General features: G+C 44.3%; 1 long non-coding RNA gene across 1 annotated transcript in view; it reads left to right on the top strand.

Annotated features, from left to right (window-relative positions):
• LOC309392786 overlaps window positions 1-18550 on the top strand; it is a 103505-nt gene extending 84955 nt beyond the window's left edge. The window contains exon 3 of the long non-coding RNA XR_014175494.1: window positions 18463-18550. This is a non-coding gene — a long non-coding RNA (uncharacterized lncRNA). The remainder of the gene's footprint in view (window positions 1-18462) is intronic.
• The last annotated feature ends 1490 nt before the right edge of the window (window positions 18551-20040 follow it).

Below are 20040 nucleotides of genomic sequence, written 5' to 3'. Positions count from 1 at the left end.
GAAGTCTGACACTCTTACTCCATGTCTCAGTATTTCAGTGTTAAGGGAAAAGCTTGAAATAGGTTTATATGTGCCTCCCCTGAAAAGTGACTCAAAACCCTTCTTTTGTGGTCCACCAGCGGCCAGCAGAGCTGGCAGCAGGAGGTTGGGGAGGAGCATGTGTCAGGCCTGGAGGCTGGAGAAGGCCTGGACGAGGACTCTGCATCACAGGCAGAGACGGGGCCGAGGCCGTCTGCCAGTGATCAGGAGCATACGGAGCTAAGCAGCAGTGAGGCAGAGGAACAGCTGGAGCCTGTTCCCAGTGTGGGCATGCACAGAGCTGCCAGAAGAAAAGAACAACTCAGAAATCAGGGTAGACTTGGGAGTAAAGTCACAGGTTTAAGGTGATTGGCCCCTCCCATAGGAAATCAAAGAGAAATGAAAAGGGAGTGGGCTTTTGCAGAAAACAATTCATTCGTTTGGTCGTTAGATTCATTACAGGAGTGTGAAGATCTGTCCGTGAATCTCAGAGATTCTGTACCCAGTCTTTCCTTGAACAGCATCTCATTTGGAAAATATTTACATGGCAACTTTCCAAGATAGATAAGGTCTGTAGTCATAAATATTCCTTTGAAAGACTGTTTGCCAGGCCCTGCTGAATGTGAATGAGAGGAATTCACATTCATTTAATAAAAGGGGTTTTGTTGAGCCCAGGACTCTGCCTCGTGCTTTTGGGGGAAGCCTAAGTCAGAACTCGTTCTGCTTGCTGGAGAATCTTGCTAAAGTAAGCAAATTTGAGATGAACTCCATTTCAACTCTAGCAGGTTAATACTGGGAGTGAATTGGTAAAAAAAGGAATGGATGAGTAATAGTGGAATGGGACAACTCGCTGCAGACAATTTGCCACAGCCAACCCGTCGTGGCCAAGTTGACAAAGGAAGACTTGCCGGGTGGAACAATTGAACAATTTAATTATTTAAAATAAATTTAAAAATATTTAAATTTTTGTCGTTCACGTTTCATTCTGTCCCTCCTTTCTGATCCTTTCATCAATGATTCTAGTCCATCATTTCTTTGATATTAATGTAACTCTTGTTCCGCAACAAATTGTCCCACAGCAAATTGGCCGTGGCAAGTTGCCCATGGTGAACTGGTCATGGGGAGTTGCCCGTGGTGAGTTGGCCGTAGTGAGTTGACTGTGGCAAGTTGACCATAGTGAGTTGGCCATGGGGAGTTGCCCTTAGTGAGTTGGCCACAGTGGCAAGTTGACTGTGGAGAATTCACCATGTTGAGTTGACCATAGTGAATTAGCCATGGCGAGTTGCTTGTGTTTGAGGTTTGTCTTAGTTGGAAAAAAAGGAGGGAGGGAAGAGAAGGAAAATGAAGAGCAGGGAAGGAGAGGGAATTGACTTATATTTATTCTAACAGTTAACAGAACTCTCCTGGAGAAAGATGAAGTAGGAGATGACCAGACTGAGCCTGAGGGAGGGGTGAAATGCGTCATCAGTCCCTTTGCGCCCTCAAGCTATCTGTATGTACAATGTTAGTATCTAGGTAATATTATGGGGAAATTCCATCTATCTTTCTTGGTTCGTTTTCCTCGTTGCTTTCCAGACCTCTTGTGTAAATTTACTATCTAAGTCACTTCTGCGCTTGCTGTTATGTTTCTGTAGGAAAACTACAGTATCAGTCAAATTTAATATCTAGGTACAGTATCCACGGTTTCTAATGGCATTTTCCCATCTGTAAAGTTATTTTGCATAAAAACCTGTTAGAATAAATGTGAATAATGTGACTCTTGTTAACTTCAGTGGAGCTTCTCAACGGGAAGCCACGAACAATTTAAGCTGCACGCAAATGAATTCAAAGATTATTTTAATGCAAAATGGAATGGGAAGGTGTGACTTTTCAACAGAGAAACAACTGGGTTTTTAAACATTGCCTTTTCTTGCTTCCCATTTCTCTACATCAGGGGTGTCAAACTCAGTTTCATTGAGAGCCGCATCAGGGTTGTGTTTCACCTCGGGGGGGGGGGGGGCTGGGATGGGCATGGCCAGAATGGGTGTGGCCAGCTCAACGTCACTCATGTCGGGGGCAGTGTTGGGGCTTTCATAACCTCTGGAGGCAACTTCTGTTCCACTGATTAATTGTTCTAACTGTCAGGAAATTTCTCCTCAGTTCTAGGTTGCTTCTCTCCTTGATTAGTTTCCACCCATTGCTTCTTGTTCTACCCTCAGGTGCCTTGGAGAATAGCTTGACTCCCTCTTCTTTGTGGCAGCCCCTGAGATATCAGAACGCTGCTGAACATCTGCAGTCCTTCACATGTACATTTGTGTACTTTATAGAGCAGTGCCTACAGAAGTGGGTTCCTATGGGTTTGGATCAGTTCAGCCGAGTAGGTAGTAATTCAGCCTGCCATGCCCCCAAACTGGTTCTCTCGGTGGCGCCCCAGGCACCTCCATCTTGTTTTTTAGTACAAGCGTGTGTGCAGCATGTCCCTGAGGGAACCAGCAATAGCAGCAGCCGGAACCCATCCCTGAGTGCCTACATGGTTGTTGTTGTTTTTTAGTTCTAGTCATGGCCTTCTCCATGGTAGCTCTCTCCCTGAGAAACATCATTCATGAGGAGATGAGATTTGCCTCCACCCTGACACTCTTTCGAAAGAGTGTCGTGAATTTTGCCAGTGGGCCTAGGGACCTCAGGGCGAAATGGAACCGCTCAATTGTTTGGTTTGGTTGTTGTCCCTGGGGTGGGGGTTGTTAATTGACTTTTCTAATTAGGGTTTTATTGCCATAAACTGCAGGAGTCACTGTGAGTGAGCTGGGCAGCCCTGTAAATTGTCTAAATAAACAATGTTCTTTTTGATGGAGGCTGAAAGTCATAGCGTTTCCCTCCCTGAGGACATAGAGCAGACCTCAAGGAGCTGCCCATGACCTTGGACAGTGCTGTACATCCAGGATGTTCCTTCTACCTGCATTTTCATCTAATTTCCAAATTAACATGATCAAAACAACTTCTGTGCCAAAAAGTAGCCCATTGTGGTTCTACAGGGCCTAGAGCGGGGGTGTCAAACTCGATTTCATTGAGGCCCACATCAGAGTTGTGTTTGACCTCAGGGGGATGGGGTGGGCCAGGGTGGGCGTGACCAGCTTGACATCACTCATGTCGGCGGCGCCTGTGGTGGCCCGAGCACTCTGCCAGCGAAAACGGGCTCCCGAGCACCATTTTTGGCTATGACGGCTTCCTGAAACCCTCTGCCAGTGAAAACGGAGCTCGGGAGGGCTGTGGGCTGCCTTCCCAAGCTCTGTTTTCTCTGGCAGAGGCACTGCGGGCCAGTCCTTCACTGTTTCCAGGGTGGCCCCACGGGCCAGATCTAAGCACCTCACAGTCCTCATCCGGCTCGCAGGCCTTGAGTTTGACACCCCGGGCATAGAGTATCTCTGCACCCCGGGCCGGATTTTCCTATAGGCTAACTAGGCTTCAGCCTAGGGCCTCAAGATGAAGAGGGGCCTTTTATTTTTATTTATTATCCGTGCCACATTTTTTATAAAGGTTAGTACCAATGACGACATGTTTCATTTAATATATTGATATATATCACAGTAATGATGTGTTTTATTATCTCTCGTGTAATTTACAAACTTAAAAATGGGAGGTGAAAGGGCCCCATAAGTGGAATAGCCTAGGGCAGGGGTGTCCAAACTTGGGAACTTTAAGACTTGTGGACTTCAACTCCCAGAATTCCCCAGCCAGCAGAGCTGGCTGGGGAATTCTGGGAGTTGAAGTCCACAAGTCTTAAAGTTCCCAAGTTTGGACACCCCTGGCCTAGGGCCTCTTTTCATCTAAACCCGGCCCTGTCTGCACCCATGATTTTTTGTCTGAAAGAAAAAGGAAGAGTTGACCAACAGATAGATTTTCGTTTCTCCCGGGTTCCTAAGCTGAGTGCCTAATGACATCTGGGAGTTCAACAATCTTCTCTCCCAGATTATTAAAATGTATCACAACCGGAAGAAATACGCTGTCAGTCAGGGAATACTCTTGAATGAGATGATCTTGCTGTTTCTCCACTCAATTGCCTAATGGCATTCCCTTGATATTTCCAAGGCTGACTTTTAACAGTATGGCTCTTTTAGCAGCATGAGTTGGATCAGATTTTTTTTTGAAAAGTTTTTTATTTTTATTTCTCCTACATACCTTCACCAATATGCAATCTCATAACTATTATTAATAATATGTGCTATCTTAACAATTCATCCCTCCTCCTAAAATTAAAAATATAATCGAGATAAGCATCTCATGCACCCATCTTGTTTTATAACAACCCGACTTCTCCTTCCCTCCCTTCTTTTCTCCTTCTCTACTTTCTTCTTTCCTCCTCTCCTTTCCCTTCTCTTCTTCCCCTTCCTCTCCCGCACTCCTCCCCTCTTCTTCTCTTTCCTACCCTCTCTCCTACTCTTATTTCCCCTCCATTTCTTCCTCTCCTTTTCCCTTTCTTCTTTCCCTCTCCTTTCCTCTCTTCTCCTCTCCTCTTCCTACCTTTTCCCTCTCCTCTTCTCTCCGTTCCCACTTTCCGTTGTTGTGTTTATATATTTCCTCTTCAATCTGATGTATTTTCAGGATGGCTTTTGAACAAACCCAGTATTTACCAAGCAATCTTAAATTCCCTCTTCCTCAATTTATTTTTCGTTTTAATAGTTGCACATACATCATCCTTTAAACGTATATTGGTATATTAATACCTTTCTATTTTCCCCCTTCTTCATTTGATAGTGTGTCCTCTGGGTTTCTATTTCCTCCCCCTGCCCTTTCCTCCCATTAACTCTTTGTCCTATCCAGTTATTTAGTTGGATCTGATTTGATGGTCCAGATTTGATGGTCCAGATCTGATTGTCAGATTTCTCGTAACACTGGACACCGATGCTCCTCTTAGATTATAAATTTGCCTGCAGTGATTGCATCCCATTTCCTAGTTTGGAAGTCCCACTGCAACAATAGACAAGGAGAAACCCAGGCGAATGGCATGAGTTATGGGTGGTTAGGACATTTCCCAGGACTCAGGTGGCATTGAAGAGTGTTGGCATTTCTACTGAAACTTTGTTAGTATCTGAATTTAATAAGCACCATTGGTCCGACTAGGTTTTTTCAAGGTGTCATGGACATTTCAAGTTTTACTTCCAAAACTCACTTTCTAGTGAGAACAAGCTACTAAAAGCTGTCCATACTGCTTTGAATTGAGCAGGAGTTATGGAGGAAGACATCACAACTGGTTCCAGAGTCTGATGCTTACCTACCGTGGTCAGGGGTGAGCTTCAAAGATTGCAGCAATGGGTTCGCTGCCCTATTGCTGAGTGGGCGTGGCCATGGTGGGCATGATCTAGTCAGCCTCCTGCACCATGGGGGGAGCATTTTTCACCCTCCCTAGGCTCCAGAGGCTTTCCTCCAGCCTCCAGGGGGTGACAATTGCTTCCCCCGGGTTCCGGAGACCCTCCGAAGGGCAGAAACAAGCCCATTTCTGGTCTTCCAGAACCTCTTAGGCCCGTTTTTTGCCCTCCCCGAGCCTCCGCACAGGCCCTACACTTACCTGGCATGATGAACGGGCTGCGTCGAAACTCCTGGGAGGGGTGGGAGGGGCGTGGTGGGCATGCCCAACCAGGGGTTGGCATTTGGAGGTTCGCCATACTGGGCAGAATCCTAGCTAGAGGTTCGTCTGAACCCATGCGAACCCCCAGCAGCCCACCACTGAGGTCCTTCTGGAATAACTTTACCGTCTTAATAAATGTATAACAGAGAAATCACTCTGAGGAGCAAGTGTGCTGTTCTCTGCTGGATAATATAACATAAGCTTGACTTTTTTCATATAGACTTCTGCAAGATGATCTGTGGTCCATCTAGGCCTTTAGATGTTCCAATTGTGCACTCACCACCCTGGTAACTGGAGTCCGTGTTCCTTGTCATCGGTCATTCCCTTCTTCTCTTTCCTTCCACCTTTCTCACCATTATGGACCTTTCAGTGCTTTTTCCAGTGTCAAAACTGCAGCAATGTACAGGGCCTAAGTTAAATTATCAGTCACAGTTTAATTTCAAAAATAATTGGAATACACGGATGGTGCCCCCTGTCTCTTCTTTCGCTCTTTGACTCAAACCTCTTCTCTCTTCTTTCTGGGGTCCCATGCATTTTTCTCATCGCTAGTCTCCTTAGCTCTATTCAAAACAAGATGAGATAGGTTAACACATTGCTTTGTCAGTGGTATGAATCATGCCTACTCATAGTTCACCGGTTTATTCAGCCCAGCGTTCTGAGTTTGTACAACACACTGAATCATAATCTGACATTAGGGTGGGGGGGTTGCTTGAGTAAATAAAGAATTGTGTCTTTCCCTTCCTCCATTTTGGGGAACAAAAACCTACGTTTATGTTGTTAGAGCAAATCCAGAATGGATTTTATACGCAATGCTAATCCGTACAGCAGGCCAAGACATCGCTGGGAACACGGAAATCAAAAGATCGGGAAAACGTCATGAAGAAAATAACCTCTCTTTTTTTCTTCGCCTGCCCCCCCTCTTTTCTTCTTTCTATTCTGTGCTAAGACCTTAAAAATCCTCAGAAAATGGGGAAATGAGCATTTCAGGTTTCCTCTCGCCTGGAGAATTCAGTTCTCAAGAAGTTGAGTGGCGTACGGCCCCTGAAACAAACGGAGGTTGTGCGAGGGCCCTACTTAGCATACCTGCTCTTGTGTCGTTTCTTCTCATTTCAATGGGTCTCATCCAGAGGACCAGATTCAAAAGCATCTTTGTCTCCTCCTGGATCTCCTTTCATTCGATGCTAAAAGCATGGAAGGAGTTAATCCATTAGCGGACAGGTGAATAGCTGCTGCAGCCAAGGACTACGTGAAAAGCTGGGAGTCCTTGGGGTCCCTCTTCAAAGAGACGGCAGCGGTACCTGCTCCCTCTTTTGACTGTTGCAAAATCCATTCCTGTCGCTAAGGCGCCTCTTGTCCTTTTTTCTTGATAAATATCACAGGCGCGCCCAAGAATTCCAACCGCCCATCGTTCGATTAGGACATTAAACCTTTTAGGGGGGGGGAAGGAAGGAGAAGGCCCTCCATCTTTTATTCAGTGTTTGGCCTTGATTATGCCGCGAAGGGATTATGACCTTGAAGCATTTCAATTTGGTTTTCCGAAAAGCGGAGCAATCTGAATGCGCTCCAACCCAAATAAATCGGCCCCACGGGGGTGTCTGCGTATGCCCATGGAGCGTCTGTGTGCCAATGACGATTTTAAAAAAAAACACACATTTGGTGCGCAAGGTAAAATAATTACCAGATTTGAAAGGGGTCCTCTTGAAAGTGTGCATTTTTAATAAAGATCTTTAAGCGGTAGTTTTCTCCCTGCTGGCATTTTGCCAAGGAGGTAGCATTCAAGGCTAAAGTCCTTGTCATTTGTACAGTGGCTATAAAAAAAAAAGTATCCATTATTTTAAAAGTCCCGCAATGTTCAGCCAATCAGATCACTCTGTTAAATGAATGTTCCAATCATTCCCTTATAAAAGAGCCTGCAAAGGTGTGAATGGACTGGGATGACATACCTATTGTCAAAGGTGGGGAGAGAGAAGCTCAAATCTACCCCTTTTTTTAAAAAAATTGGACATTTCAACATTGAATAGCTACAGCATGTTTTTGTGTGGTGGGCTTTTCCAAGACCTTTGCTGTGCAGTCCCACAATAGTGTATACCTACTGAGTGCACAACCTCTTTAAAGCTCACACCTAGCTTTGGAATCACTTAGGCTGAATTGCCCCATTGTTGTGGCCTGGCAGCGACCAGTGGAGATGACAGCAGATTCGGACAGTGGGGAGGTTGGGGAGGAACCTGGGCCAGTCCTGAAGTCTGGGAAAGGTTCTGATGAGGGCTCTGTGTCGGAGGCAGAAAGGGGGCCAGAGCCGTATGCCAGTTATCAGCTGCCTTCAGAGTCAGACATCAGTGAGGCAGACGAACGGCGGGAGCTTGTTCCCAGTGTGTGCATGCGCAGAGTTGCCAGATGAAGAACAGCTAAAGAACAGGGGTCGACTTGGGAGTAAGGCCACAGGTGGACGATGAATGGCCCCTCCCAGAGAAAATAAAAGAGGAGCAAAAGGGGAGGGGCATTTGCAGGAGACAATTAGTTCATTCCTGCATCCTTGCCAAGTATTGCAGCATCTGAAAGATATTGGCCTGGCAGCTCTCCAAGCCTGATAAAGGTCTGTAGTTGTGAACTATCTTGAAAGATTGTGGGAGAGGAATTCACTGTAAATTAAATAAAAGGGGTTTATCGGGACGAGGACTCAGCTGTGTGCTGCTGGGGAAGACTAGGTCACAACAATGATGACACACACATGAACACACACCTCCAGCAGCCACTGGCTGCAACTAGTCTAGCACAAAGCTGTGAGCACAATGGCTGCAAAACAAGAAATCCAGCAGGGCAAGGGGATAAGTCAATGAGTCCAGGAAGGCAATTAATCCAGGAAGCAAGGAATAAAACAAGAAGTCCAGGAAACGTCTTTGTGGCCTTACTCCCAAGTTGACCCTTGTTCCTTAGCTGTTCCCTTCACCTGGCAAGTCTGCGCATGTACACACTGAGAACAGGCTCTAACTGTTCGTCTGCCTCACTGATGTCTGACTACGAAGGCAGCTGATAACTGTCAGACGGCTCTGGCCCACTCTCTGCTTCTGACACAGAGCCTTCATCAGAACCTTCCCCAGACTCCGGAACTGGCCCATGTTCCTCCCCAACCTCCTCACTGTCCAAATCTTGGCCTCTTGTGGGCCACAACATCACTTGCTCTGGGACTTGCCAGAAACGTGGGAGGGTTTGGGGAACATTTGGAGCAATGAAGGGGTGGTTTGAACTCTCCACTGACTGTGTTGCCTCTGTGTCATGCCCCACTCTGTTGACTTTTTTGCCTTGGTAACTAAGCCTATCATTTATAGGCTTCCCAGGAAGAGAATGCTTTTGCCCCTGAAATAACATGGACATCCCCAGCTTCTCTGAAGACCTCATTGCTCTCCTTAGACACTTAAGAATTAGCGTACATCACTCGCTAATTCAGGAACTCTTATTCTCCAGATAAAATCATCAGGAATGTATTTGTGTTCTCTCTCCTTTGAGGCCGATCAATGGTGTCTTGAAAGTCGGTTTGACTATTCATTCTCCGTTCTTTCTTCACCTGTTCAGAAAATTCGACAGTGTTGGCTTTGGTTCAGAAATATCCTACTGGTAATTACTCCTCTTAGAGGTTTTTTCCTCCTTTTTTCTAGTGCCCAGTAGGGATAGAGATCATAGCCCTGTTGCAAGATTGTCTTTTTCAGGCTGTCAAGTTTTGAGCAAAGAGATGACCAAAACGTCAGAAAGATTGCCTGGCATTGAAGATCTTTCAGGGTTTTTTTTTAAAAAGAGGAAAAAAAAACCTGGTGGAAAATAAATAATTTGGCTTTTCACACTGAGCCGATCTGAGCTGCATCTCCCTTATCTTCATCTTTGCTTAAGGTGAAAAAGGTAAAGGTTCCCCCCCACACACACACATATGTGCTACTCGTTCCTGACTCTAGGGGGCGGTACTCATCTCCGTTTCAAAGCCAAAGAGCCAGCGCTGTCCGAAGAGGTCTCCGTGGTCATGTGGCCTAAAAGACTAAATGACAAAGGCGCATGGAGCACTGTTACCTTCCCACCAAAGGTGGTCCCGATTTTTCTACTTGCATTTTTACATGCTTTCGAACTGCTAGGTTGACAGAAACTGAGACAAGTAACGGGAGCTCACTCCGTTATGCGGTGCTAGGGATTCGAACCGCCAAACTGCTGACCTTTCTGATCGACAAGCTCAGCGTCTTTGCCACTGAGCCACCGCGTCTCCTATCTTTGCTCCATCTTTTGCTGATGGCTCCATTTTTATGCTCCATTTTTGCTCCGTCTTTGCTTATGGCAGATTAATCGTTAGTACGGGAAAGCGTTTTAAACTTGTCCTCACTTGCTTTTTTCATGCCAAGGTATCCAGTTCGTCGTAGCAGCCTGTTTTTATCTAAAGTCTGAAGTTTTCCCTTTTTTTCTTTTTTTGCAAACCGATTCAAAAGATCAACCCAGCGTTTTTTTAAAAGATCGAAATGTTCTCCCGACAGTATCTTTCCTTCAGCTTGTTTTTTTTTCCTCTCTCTCTCTCTCTCTTTTTGTTTTCCCTTTCATGGTGCTAATGCTCATTTTACTTATTCAGAACATTAAAAGAGCAAATGGTTTATACGAGGTGTTGCTAATTACCTATATTACTGTACTACTGTGACAGATGTGAGCAAAAAAAAAGAGGCTGAAAATGCCCACAGCTGTGCACTCCATGACACCAAGCGGAGATACAGACAGAAGGCCAACAGATGTCCCGAACTGTCACTTTGCCGGGGAAAAAGAAATCTCTCTCTGCTTTCCTGCTTCTCCTTTTTAAGTGGGGTGTATTGCTTTTCGGTTTAGAATCATAAAAAACACAATATAAGCAATCAATAAGAGCAGAATGGATGTGGCGGGCTGGGGGGGGGAACACATATCACCAAATATTCAAAGTGAATAACAAATGCCATGTGGTTGTTTTTTTTAAAGGAGGAAGAAAGAAATAGAAAGCAGCAACTCCCGAAAAAGCTGAGCAATTCATGCCCAAATGTTTGGCAGAAAATAAAAGTTTTTACAGCCTCCTTAGAGATAGATAAGGGGTGGGGGTGGGGGTTTCTGAGCACATCCCTCAATAGGGCAGCTTTGGGGAATAAAATGCAGAGTGCCCCATGCTGTACCATTCAAAACAGAAGAAAACAAAGCATACCAACAGCTGATCCTAGGGGGTGGGGGGGTGGGGAAACTGGGTTGAGAATTCACGGAGCGACAGTAATCCTTTAATTTAACTGAGTCTCAACTATTTGAAGACGGGGTTATCCACCGAATTCAACCTTAAGTTTCAAAGATCTCCTTGCAGAAATCATGCATTAAAAAAAAAAGCAATTGCAACAAAATCAGCGCCGATTTTTAAATTTCAATTTGCTCTCCTTTATGAGCCAAGTGTGTGACTGGACGCACCAGGAATTTGGCTCCAATGCATACGCTCTCACTGTACATACAAACAATTAAGTCATATGTAGAATGTTGCTGTATAGTAAATATCGCCCTGTCGTTGTGAAATTCTACAACGCAAGATAACGAAGAGAAGGCAAAAATCTCTGCAGAACAAATAGCTCCTATTGCTGTTCACTCATTGTAAATGTCTTATTTTAAAAGCCAGGGATGGGGGCATTTTAAAGAATAGAAAGTACTGGAAAAAATGGAAATAGTTAAATACCTACTTAAATATCTTGGGCAAATGCTTGACTTTTATATTTGCGTAGGGTGGGATAACAATCTAAGCTATTAAATACAACATTTATTATGTTATTGCTTCCCACCTTCATAATACATCTTTAATTTTAAAAAAAGAAGAATGAAATGATGACTCCTTGTGGTCCAACAAGAGTTTTCTATTTTATCTGTCGATTTAAAAAGAAATAAGAAATTAAGAGACCAATTAGGAAGGGAAGGAATCTTGAGTTCCTGTTGGACAGAAGTTTTAATGGTTTAAACGTGATGTTTGGTGTAATCAGCATTTGACTGGGGTTTTTTTTTCCTGTCCTGTTAAAAAACATGGTTCCAAACTGGGTTGGTTTCTTTGCAGGGTTTGTTTCTAAATTACTCCCCGCACTTAATTACGAGGATGAGAGAGCTGCCTTATTTCTCTTTGTTATGGGCTAAGCTCTCAATAATCCCAAACAAAACAGCCAGTTCTGGAAGATATAGGATTTGCTAGCAGGATTACGGTCCCCAAGATAACAGTTGTGCTGTCAGGAGAAGCGAAGCTTTATTTTAATTCAGATAAGCCAATAAACAAGCCACTGACGAGAGTAACCGGTTTTCATTGCCACATTGGCAGCTGAATGATAGAAAATCTATGACGCCCTGTTTGCTATGCATTTCATTTAATAGAGATACGAATTAAATCTTGACCGTACCTGAGCTTTTAATTGCATGGCTATCCTAGCATTTGAATAACTGTCCCTATCGGCAGGTCTGTTCTATATCCGGTCTGTATATGTTTCGAGTGCGTTAAGTGGACTATTCGCCAATTCATAGAATCTGAGCAAAGAGAGTGATGTAATTTTTCTCTTACCGAAGAATTCTTCCAATTCTTCTCCCATCGAAAAAAGAGAGAGAGAGAGAGAGAGAGAAAGATCGGGAAATCAATTATAGGCGACTTCTGGGTGGCCAGGAATGATTGGAATTCAAGGACTCCTGAATTTGCTACTGTCACTTTTCAAGGAACTCGAACAAACAGCCTTCAAGCCCTCTTCGCCCCAAATCCAGTTCATTTTTTTTTAATTTGGCGAGAGTGCTTGAAATCAACAAAGGAGGGTCGTCTTAAAATGAGCGTGAAGATGAGACTGGAGTACCAGGCGGGGTGGGGGGATGTAGGGGGTGGATTTGGTTTGATGGAAGAAGTAATTGAAATAAATTAACAGCAAAGCCGAGGAAAATTCGTAGTGGAGAAGATTTCCTCTTCAGTGCTGTCTTTCATCTGGGGGTACCTTAAAAAGAATTGCTAGACAACTGAAAGCTATTAACGGTTAAAATTGTAGTGAGTCACTCTCAAGTATGTATATACGTGTAATTTATATTGCCCAAATCGACATTAAATTAGGCACCGATCTACACCGTCTGTATAAATTATGCAGATGCTGGTACATGACTCCCTTCTGCAAATTCGCTATCCACTGGGGCAGGGGGGAAGCACCGAAAATGTTCATTACATATCATAGAAAGCTTTTTCCTGAATCCTTGGAACAGTTGTTGTTTTTCTCGGCTTTCTGTAATGCAATTATTTCTTTCGACGCCAAAAGACAGATGCCATTTTTATACCGTAATAGATTTCATTTTGATAGATGCTTTCAGTCAGAAAGACATCCCTGATAGATATCTCTTACCAGTATTTAAAACGCAAACAGTATTTTATGGACATGTGCTTGCAAATATGTAGTTTTTAGGCAAGATATTTATTGACTTACATCTTTTAAAATAGTGATAAATGATTTCATAATCTTACCAGTCTTGCCTATTATATAACATGATTCTTAAAAGGAAGGCTCAGGCCTGATGCCTAAACTTGATAGTCTAGAAGAAAATACAATTAGGAGAGAAGTTGTGTTACTCAAAGGTCGAAAAAGATAATATGCTAAGTTACAGCTACACCAATTTGGTAATAAGATAAAGGCAAAGGTTCCCCTCGCACATATATGCTAGTTGTTCCGGACTCTAGGGGGCGATGCTCATCTCCATTTCAAAGCCGAAGAGCCAGTGATGTCCGAAGACATCTCCGTGGTCATATGGCCAGCATGACTAAATGCCGGAGGTGCATGGAATGCTGTTAACTTCCCACCAAAGGTGGTACCTATTTTTCTACTTGCATTTTTACGTGCTTTCGAACTGCTAGGTTGGCAGAAGCTGGGACAAGTAACGGGAGCTCACTCCATCACGCGGCGCTAGGGATTCAAACTGCCAAACTGCTGACCTTTCTGATCGACAAGCTCAGCATCTTAGCCACTGAGCCACCGCGTCCCTTAATTTGGCAATATAAATTACATAAGTTGAAGTTTAGAGAAGGCCACTAAGAAGATCTATTTCCTTAGAAAGAATATGTTGAAGTTGGGATGGGCAGCCTTGTCCAGAGATTGGGCCACATTTCCTGTTTCTGATTAGCCAGAGAACCTGATTGGTGACATTGTATATATTCACTGATTTCTTTTTCCTTGTTTGAAGTGGACTTGGAGGTATTTTTAAATGGCCAAATTCATGCTTTAAGGCCCATAAGGGTTTAGGTTACACATTTTCTTAACTGATTTCAGAGTACTAAAGAGAGCGACGGGAGTCTCAAAACCTGTATAAATAATAACAAATGAGTTCGTAATTTTTAGTCCCATTTTATTCTGATAGTTTGGGGAAACTCTCAGGGCCTTAAATGAGTTGCTGGCTGATTGTATTTGGGCCGCAGATGGTCCACTCTTACGTAGGACATCAGTTTCTTCAATTGTTGAATTAGGTTGAATTAAACTTAAAATATCTCTCTGGAGCCTATGGAAAATGACCTTGAGGAACCGCAATCAAGACAACAGTCAGATAAAAGAAATCTTAGTTCAGTGCAGAAATGTAATTTGAGAAAGCATCTCAGATATGACCGTCATTAGTTCTCATGAAGATAAAGAGAAGGAGCAAGCTCTTTCAAAACACCTATGGGGGGTCTCAGTCATCCAGGTCCTGGTTGTTCCAAAGATGCTCTTTCAAGAGGCAACTGGACTTTCTGGGGGGTTTTTTTGAAGACGTTTCGCTTCTCATCCAAGAAGCCTCTTCAGCTCCGAAGAAGCTTCTTAGAGGAGAAGTGAAATGTCTTCAAAGAAGAACCAGAAAGTCCACTTGCCTCTTGAAAGAGCACCTTGGAGACAAGCTCTTTCAAACTTCCAAGATTCTGTTAGTATAACCCTGTAATTAAAGTAGTATACGTTGCATGACTTTGTTTTCCAAGTTTGGTCTGCCTTGGAGGGTTGACACCAGTGGTGGGATTCAAACATTTTTACTACTGGTTCTGTGGGTGTGGCTTGGTGGGCGTGGTGTGGTTTGGTGGGCATGGCAGGGAAAGGATACTGTATCTCCATTCCCACCCCACTCCAAGGGAAGGTTACTGCAAAATCCTCATTTCCTCCCGATCAGCTTGGACTCGGGAGGCAGAGAATAGATGGGGGCAGGGCCAGTCAGAGGTGGTATTTATCGGTTCTCTGAACTACTCAAAATTTCTGCTACCGGTTCTCCAGAACTGGTCAGAACCTGCTGAATACCACTTCTGGTTGACACATACTAAACCACAAGCTTTACAAATCAGATTTTAGCTGGCTTGTTTATTTATTGAAACAAACATATATAACTACCCATCTACCAGGAAGCGTCAGGCTCCAAAACCCAAGAAAGACACATTGTGATTCTTCCAGGCAGATTTCTTTGTTGCTCCTCACCTATAGACAGAATCTTGCCAAACTAACACTAACTACCACTCCCGTAAAGTATTCTAAGAACTATTAAGGAGGAGCTGTCTTCACCCTCTTTCTTTCACACAAACTGTCTGAACTGAGTTGCCTTTTGCCTGTCTAGAATGCACTCTCCCTCCCTCCTGAGAATCTGGATTGCCTTCCATCACACGAAGCTTAAAGATGTAGCAATAGCAATACCTGTCAGGGTTCCAAATAATAAACTCATAGCAAACAAAACTCCGAGGCAGGTAGATTCCTCAAATAATAGTTTTATTGGATATATCATATTGGCACAGTTCTGGTGAAAACCAATTTTGAAGGTTTTCACCTAATTAAAAGTAAACTTTTCCCTCTTGGTTTGGTTTGGTTTTATTGGACTTATATGGCGCCCTTCTCCCAGAGGATTCAGGGCGGCGTACAACATCAAACCACATATGACAAAAGTTAAAAAAGATTAAATAGGAAATCCAATAACCTTCAATTGACAATTTATATCAAATTAAGGATTAAATTAAAATTGACAATTTAAAATTAATAATTTAATTTATTCTATTCAGGCCAGGCCGGCTTGCTGAAAAAGCCAACTTTTTAGGGTGGGCTGGAAGGACTGGAGGTCGGGGATTATGCGAAGCTCCGGGGGCAGCTCATTCCAAAGGGAAGGCGCTCCCACAGAGAAGGCTCTCCCTCTGGGTGGTTTGGGGTGGAGATGAAAAGTTGGGTATCATCAGCGTATTGATGATACTGTACCCCAAAACCACGGATGATCTCGCCCAGCGGTTTCATATATATGTTAAACAGGAGGGGTGAGAGAACAGGCCCCTGGGACACCCCACAAGTGAGGCGCCTTGGGGTCGATCTCTGCCCTCCACTCAACATGAACTATCGATGCGAGAGGTAGGAGGTGAACCACCGCAAAATGGTGGCCCCCACTCCCAGCCCCCTGAGTCTTCACAATAGGATACCACGGTTGATGGTATCGAAAGCCACCGAGAGGTCTAATAAGACCAGGATAGAGGAACATCCCCTGTCCTGGGCCCGCCAGAGATCATCAACCAAGACAAGCAATGACGTCTCCATGCTGTACCTGGGCCTTAAACCCGACTGAAATGGATCCAGGTAGGTAGCTTCATCCAGGTACTGGGGAAGTTGATGTGCTGCCCCACTCTCAACAATCTGCGCTACAAAGCGGAAGTTGGAGACCAGACAATAGTTGGCTAAAGAAGCTGGGTCCAGGGAAGGCTTCTTAAGGAGGGGCCTCACCACTGCCTCCTTCAAGGTAGTGGGAAAGAACCCATCTCTCAATGAAGCGTTGGTAATTGCCTGGAGCCAGCCTCGTGTCACCTCCTGGGAAGCCGAAACTAACTAACGGGTCCAGCACACAAGTGGTAGGACTGAATCTCTCCATAATCCTGTCCACGCCCTCGGGGGTCACAGGCTCAAACTCATCCCAGATAGTCTCCACAAAATTAATCCCCATCGACTCACCCGAATCTACCCAGTCAGAGTCCAAGCCTGTCCGAATCTGAGTGATTTTGTTCTGCAGATACTGGACTAATTCCTCAGCCCTGCCCTGCAAGGGGTCTTCCCCAGTTCCTTGATTAAGTAAGGAACGGGTCACCCTAAACAGGGCAGCTGGGCAGTTATCTGCGGACGCAATAAGAATGGAAAAATGTTCCCATTTTGCCACTTTTATTGCCACTAAGTAGGACTTAATATGAGTTCTTATTAGTGTTCGGTCAGATTTGGACTGCCTGGCCCTCCACCCACTCTCTAGGCATCTTCTCCCTTCCCTAAACAATCAGTCACATGGTCCAATCAGGTTGCCATCCGGTTGCCTGGTAACATCACTCCTCCTATCTCTGATCAGGTGTGAGAATGTCCTTGATGCCAAGGAGAAAGTATTTTGTTTTGGCTACAAAACCCTAGCTATCTCTATTCCCTCCCTCCCTATCCCTCAGCTCCAGTGTGGCAACACTGAAGGTACAAAATGGCTTCGGCCAGGTCAGCTCCAGGGTTCACAATTGCACTTTGACTTATTTACCACTTCACAGTGCTTTACAGCCCTCTCTAAGAGGTTTACAGAGTCAGCCTATTTGCCCCAACAATCTGCGGTCCCCATTTTACCGACCTTGGAAGGATGGAAGGCTGAGTCAACCTTCAACCTGTCAGGATCGAACTCTTGGCAATGAGCAGAGTCATCCTGCAATACTGCATTCTAACTGCAAGATTGTAAGGTTTTGTCATCAGCAGTCATTATCATTGGGCTGCAATACTGCATTCTAACCACTACATCATCAGGGCTCATGTAGTAGTCAACTCCAGTCCATGAAATTAACAGCTGGTTCAAACTTTTGTGAAAACTGCATTAATTAAGCTTGAGATAAATAAATATTTCATGGGAAGACAACAACATACTAGGCTGCATAAACAGAGGGATTGAATTGAGATCACATGAAGTGTTAATACCACTTTATAATGCGTTGGTAAGGCCACACTTGGAGTACTGCATCCAGTTTTGGTCACCACGATGTAGAAAAAATGTGGAGACTTTGGAAAGAGTGCAGAGAAGAGCAACAAAGATGATTAGGGGACTGGAGTCTAAAACATATGAAGAACGGTTGCAGGAACTGGGTATATCTAGTTTAATGCAAAAAAGGACTAAGTGAGACATGATAGCAGTCTTCCAATATCTCAGGGGTTGCCACAAATAAGAGGGGATCAAACTATTCTCCAAGGCACCTGAGGGTAGAACAAGAAGCAATGGGTGGAAACTAATCAAGGAGAGAAGCAACTTAGAACTAAGGAGAAATTTCCTGACAGAACAATTAATCAGTGGACCAACTTACCTCAGGAAGTTGTGAAGGCTCCAACACTGGAAGTTTTTAGGAAGATGTTGGACAACCATTTGTCTGAACTGGTGTAGGGTTTCCTGTCTAAGCAGGGGGTTGGACTAGAAGACCTCCAAGGTCCCTTCCAACTCTGTTATTCTATTCTGCTCTGCTCTGTTCTGCCCTGCCCTGCCCTGCCCTGCCCTATTCTATTCTATTCTATTCTATTCTATTGCTTTACATTTATGATTTAAGGAAGCTCCTGCAACACATAAAGAGAGTGTGTGGCTTTTGTTGAATGGAGTGTGTGTGGAAGGCCTCACCTACACTTGGGGAGTGATGAGGATAAGGAAGATACTGCCGGGGCCTTAGTCAAAATCTGAGTCAGATTGAATCTTATTGAGACCACATGAGGATTTCTTCCAGCCGTCAGCTTCATTCTGGAAGCCTATTATTATCAGAAGGAAATTGCTATCTAGAGACCTTTTCTCTAGTTTCCTGTTGGAAGATTATCATTGGGCTCATTATAACCGTTACGTTTTTCATCTAGGCCACCTGATTCAGATGTCTCAGCTACAAATTTTCACAGTTTCAGTCACAAATTAACTTCCGTGGACCATACTTCTTACCTAAGTGGTCAGTAGAGGGGATGTGCGTAAGTGCACTAACCTGCCTATTGTCCCCATCGTTGTATTTTTATTCTCTTATTCTTGTTCTCGTTTTTGTTTGTCAAATTCCAATAAATAAATAAATAAATAAATAAATAAGTAAGTAAGTAAGTAAGTAAGTAAGTAAGTAAGTAAGTAAGTAAGTAAATAAGTTACTTTTTTCAGTGCTACGAATGATCATAAAGGAATGACCGTAAGTCCTAGGATTTACCTGTGTTTTCCCAACCAGAGAGTTTGTGCATTAGATTTATATCGATCAGACATGCAGGGTACCCCAAAAGTTATAGTGCATTGATGGAGGCTGAATCATGGTTTGAAGATGTCTCCCCTTTCTCTGCCTTTTGAATTGACTCTTCATCAACATTACAATGGTCAGGCCTGGGAGCCATCTTTTACATTGGGCCTTCAGACCTGCCACATTTCAGAGGGAAGTAAGGGAGGGGAAGTGAGAGTAGGAGAGAGGGTAAGAAGGAGGAGGAGAGGGGGAAAGAGAAGGGAAGAAGAAAAGAGGAAGGAGAGGAGGAAAGAAGAAGGTAGAGAAGGGAGGTTGAGAAGAAGAAAGAAGTCAGGTTGTTGCAAAATAAGATGGAGATATGGGGTGGCAACAAAGTGACCCCAACTGTGTTTCCTATATTTGTAAGAAGATAGTGATAAATGTTAATAGTGAATAGATAAATGTTAGTAGTATTTACAAGTTGTATATTTGTGAATGTACTTGAAAGGAAAAATTAAAAACAAACTTTATTTTAAAAAAAGACCTGTCACCTTTAATGCTGTGGGAAACTGGGAGGGGGGATTATTTGGAGTGGAGTAGATATAGTCAAAATAACACCCCTTTCTCAGAGAGTCAAGGACATCTTGCCCTGCACCTTGAGGGGTGTGACTGGGAGGGCATCTCCAGTTGAGACGGTGCATTGATTGGACCATGTGACGGACATGTGGCTGCTGGGCAGGGACTTGAACTTTCTTTTGGGTGGGGAAACTTTCAGATTCGAGTTTTTCCAGGTGTGCCAATCGGACATCTCTAATCAAATGGAACTTTGAGGAAACTCAAGCCTCGGAGTCTTCTTTCGTTGGGGGAGTTACTTGCAACCCTGACGACAATACTATTCCCTGCGCTCTGGGTTTCATTTGTTGCTTAATTAACAACAAACAATAACACATCCATTCCACTGCTGGGTTCCGGATCCCGTCACAACCAGTACGCTGCGATGGGGCTGGGCATCCACCACATGCGCACAAGTTGCGCATACATGTGCACCCACCACCCTGCAACGCTCCAGCTGCTTGGCGGAACATTGCGCAGGCACCGTACGCTGCGTGCGCAAATGGCCCGCTTGGGTCAAATAAGGCAAGGAACGCAGGCGAGCGGGTGGGCCCTCCGAAGCACCGTATCGAAACGATGCCTGCTGCTCCCAGCAGGCACCAGTATGCCCGTATTGGGGCGTACCATGCGGAAG

Source organism: Natrix helvetica (assembly GCF_964273705.1).
Source record: "Natrix helvetica genome assembly, chromosome: 5".
In the NCBI taxonomy this organism is placed as follows: domain Eukaryota; kingdom Metazoa; phylum Chordata; class Lepidosauria; order Squamata; family Natricidae; genus Natrix; species Natrix helvetica.
Note: the sequence above shows the minus strand (reverse complement) of the source record. Positions and strands in the feature narration are given on the sequence as shown.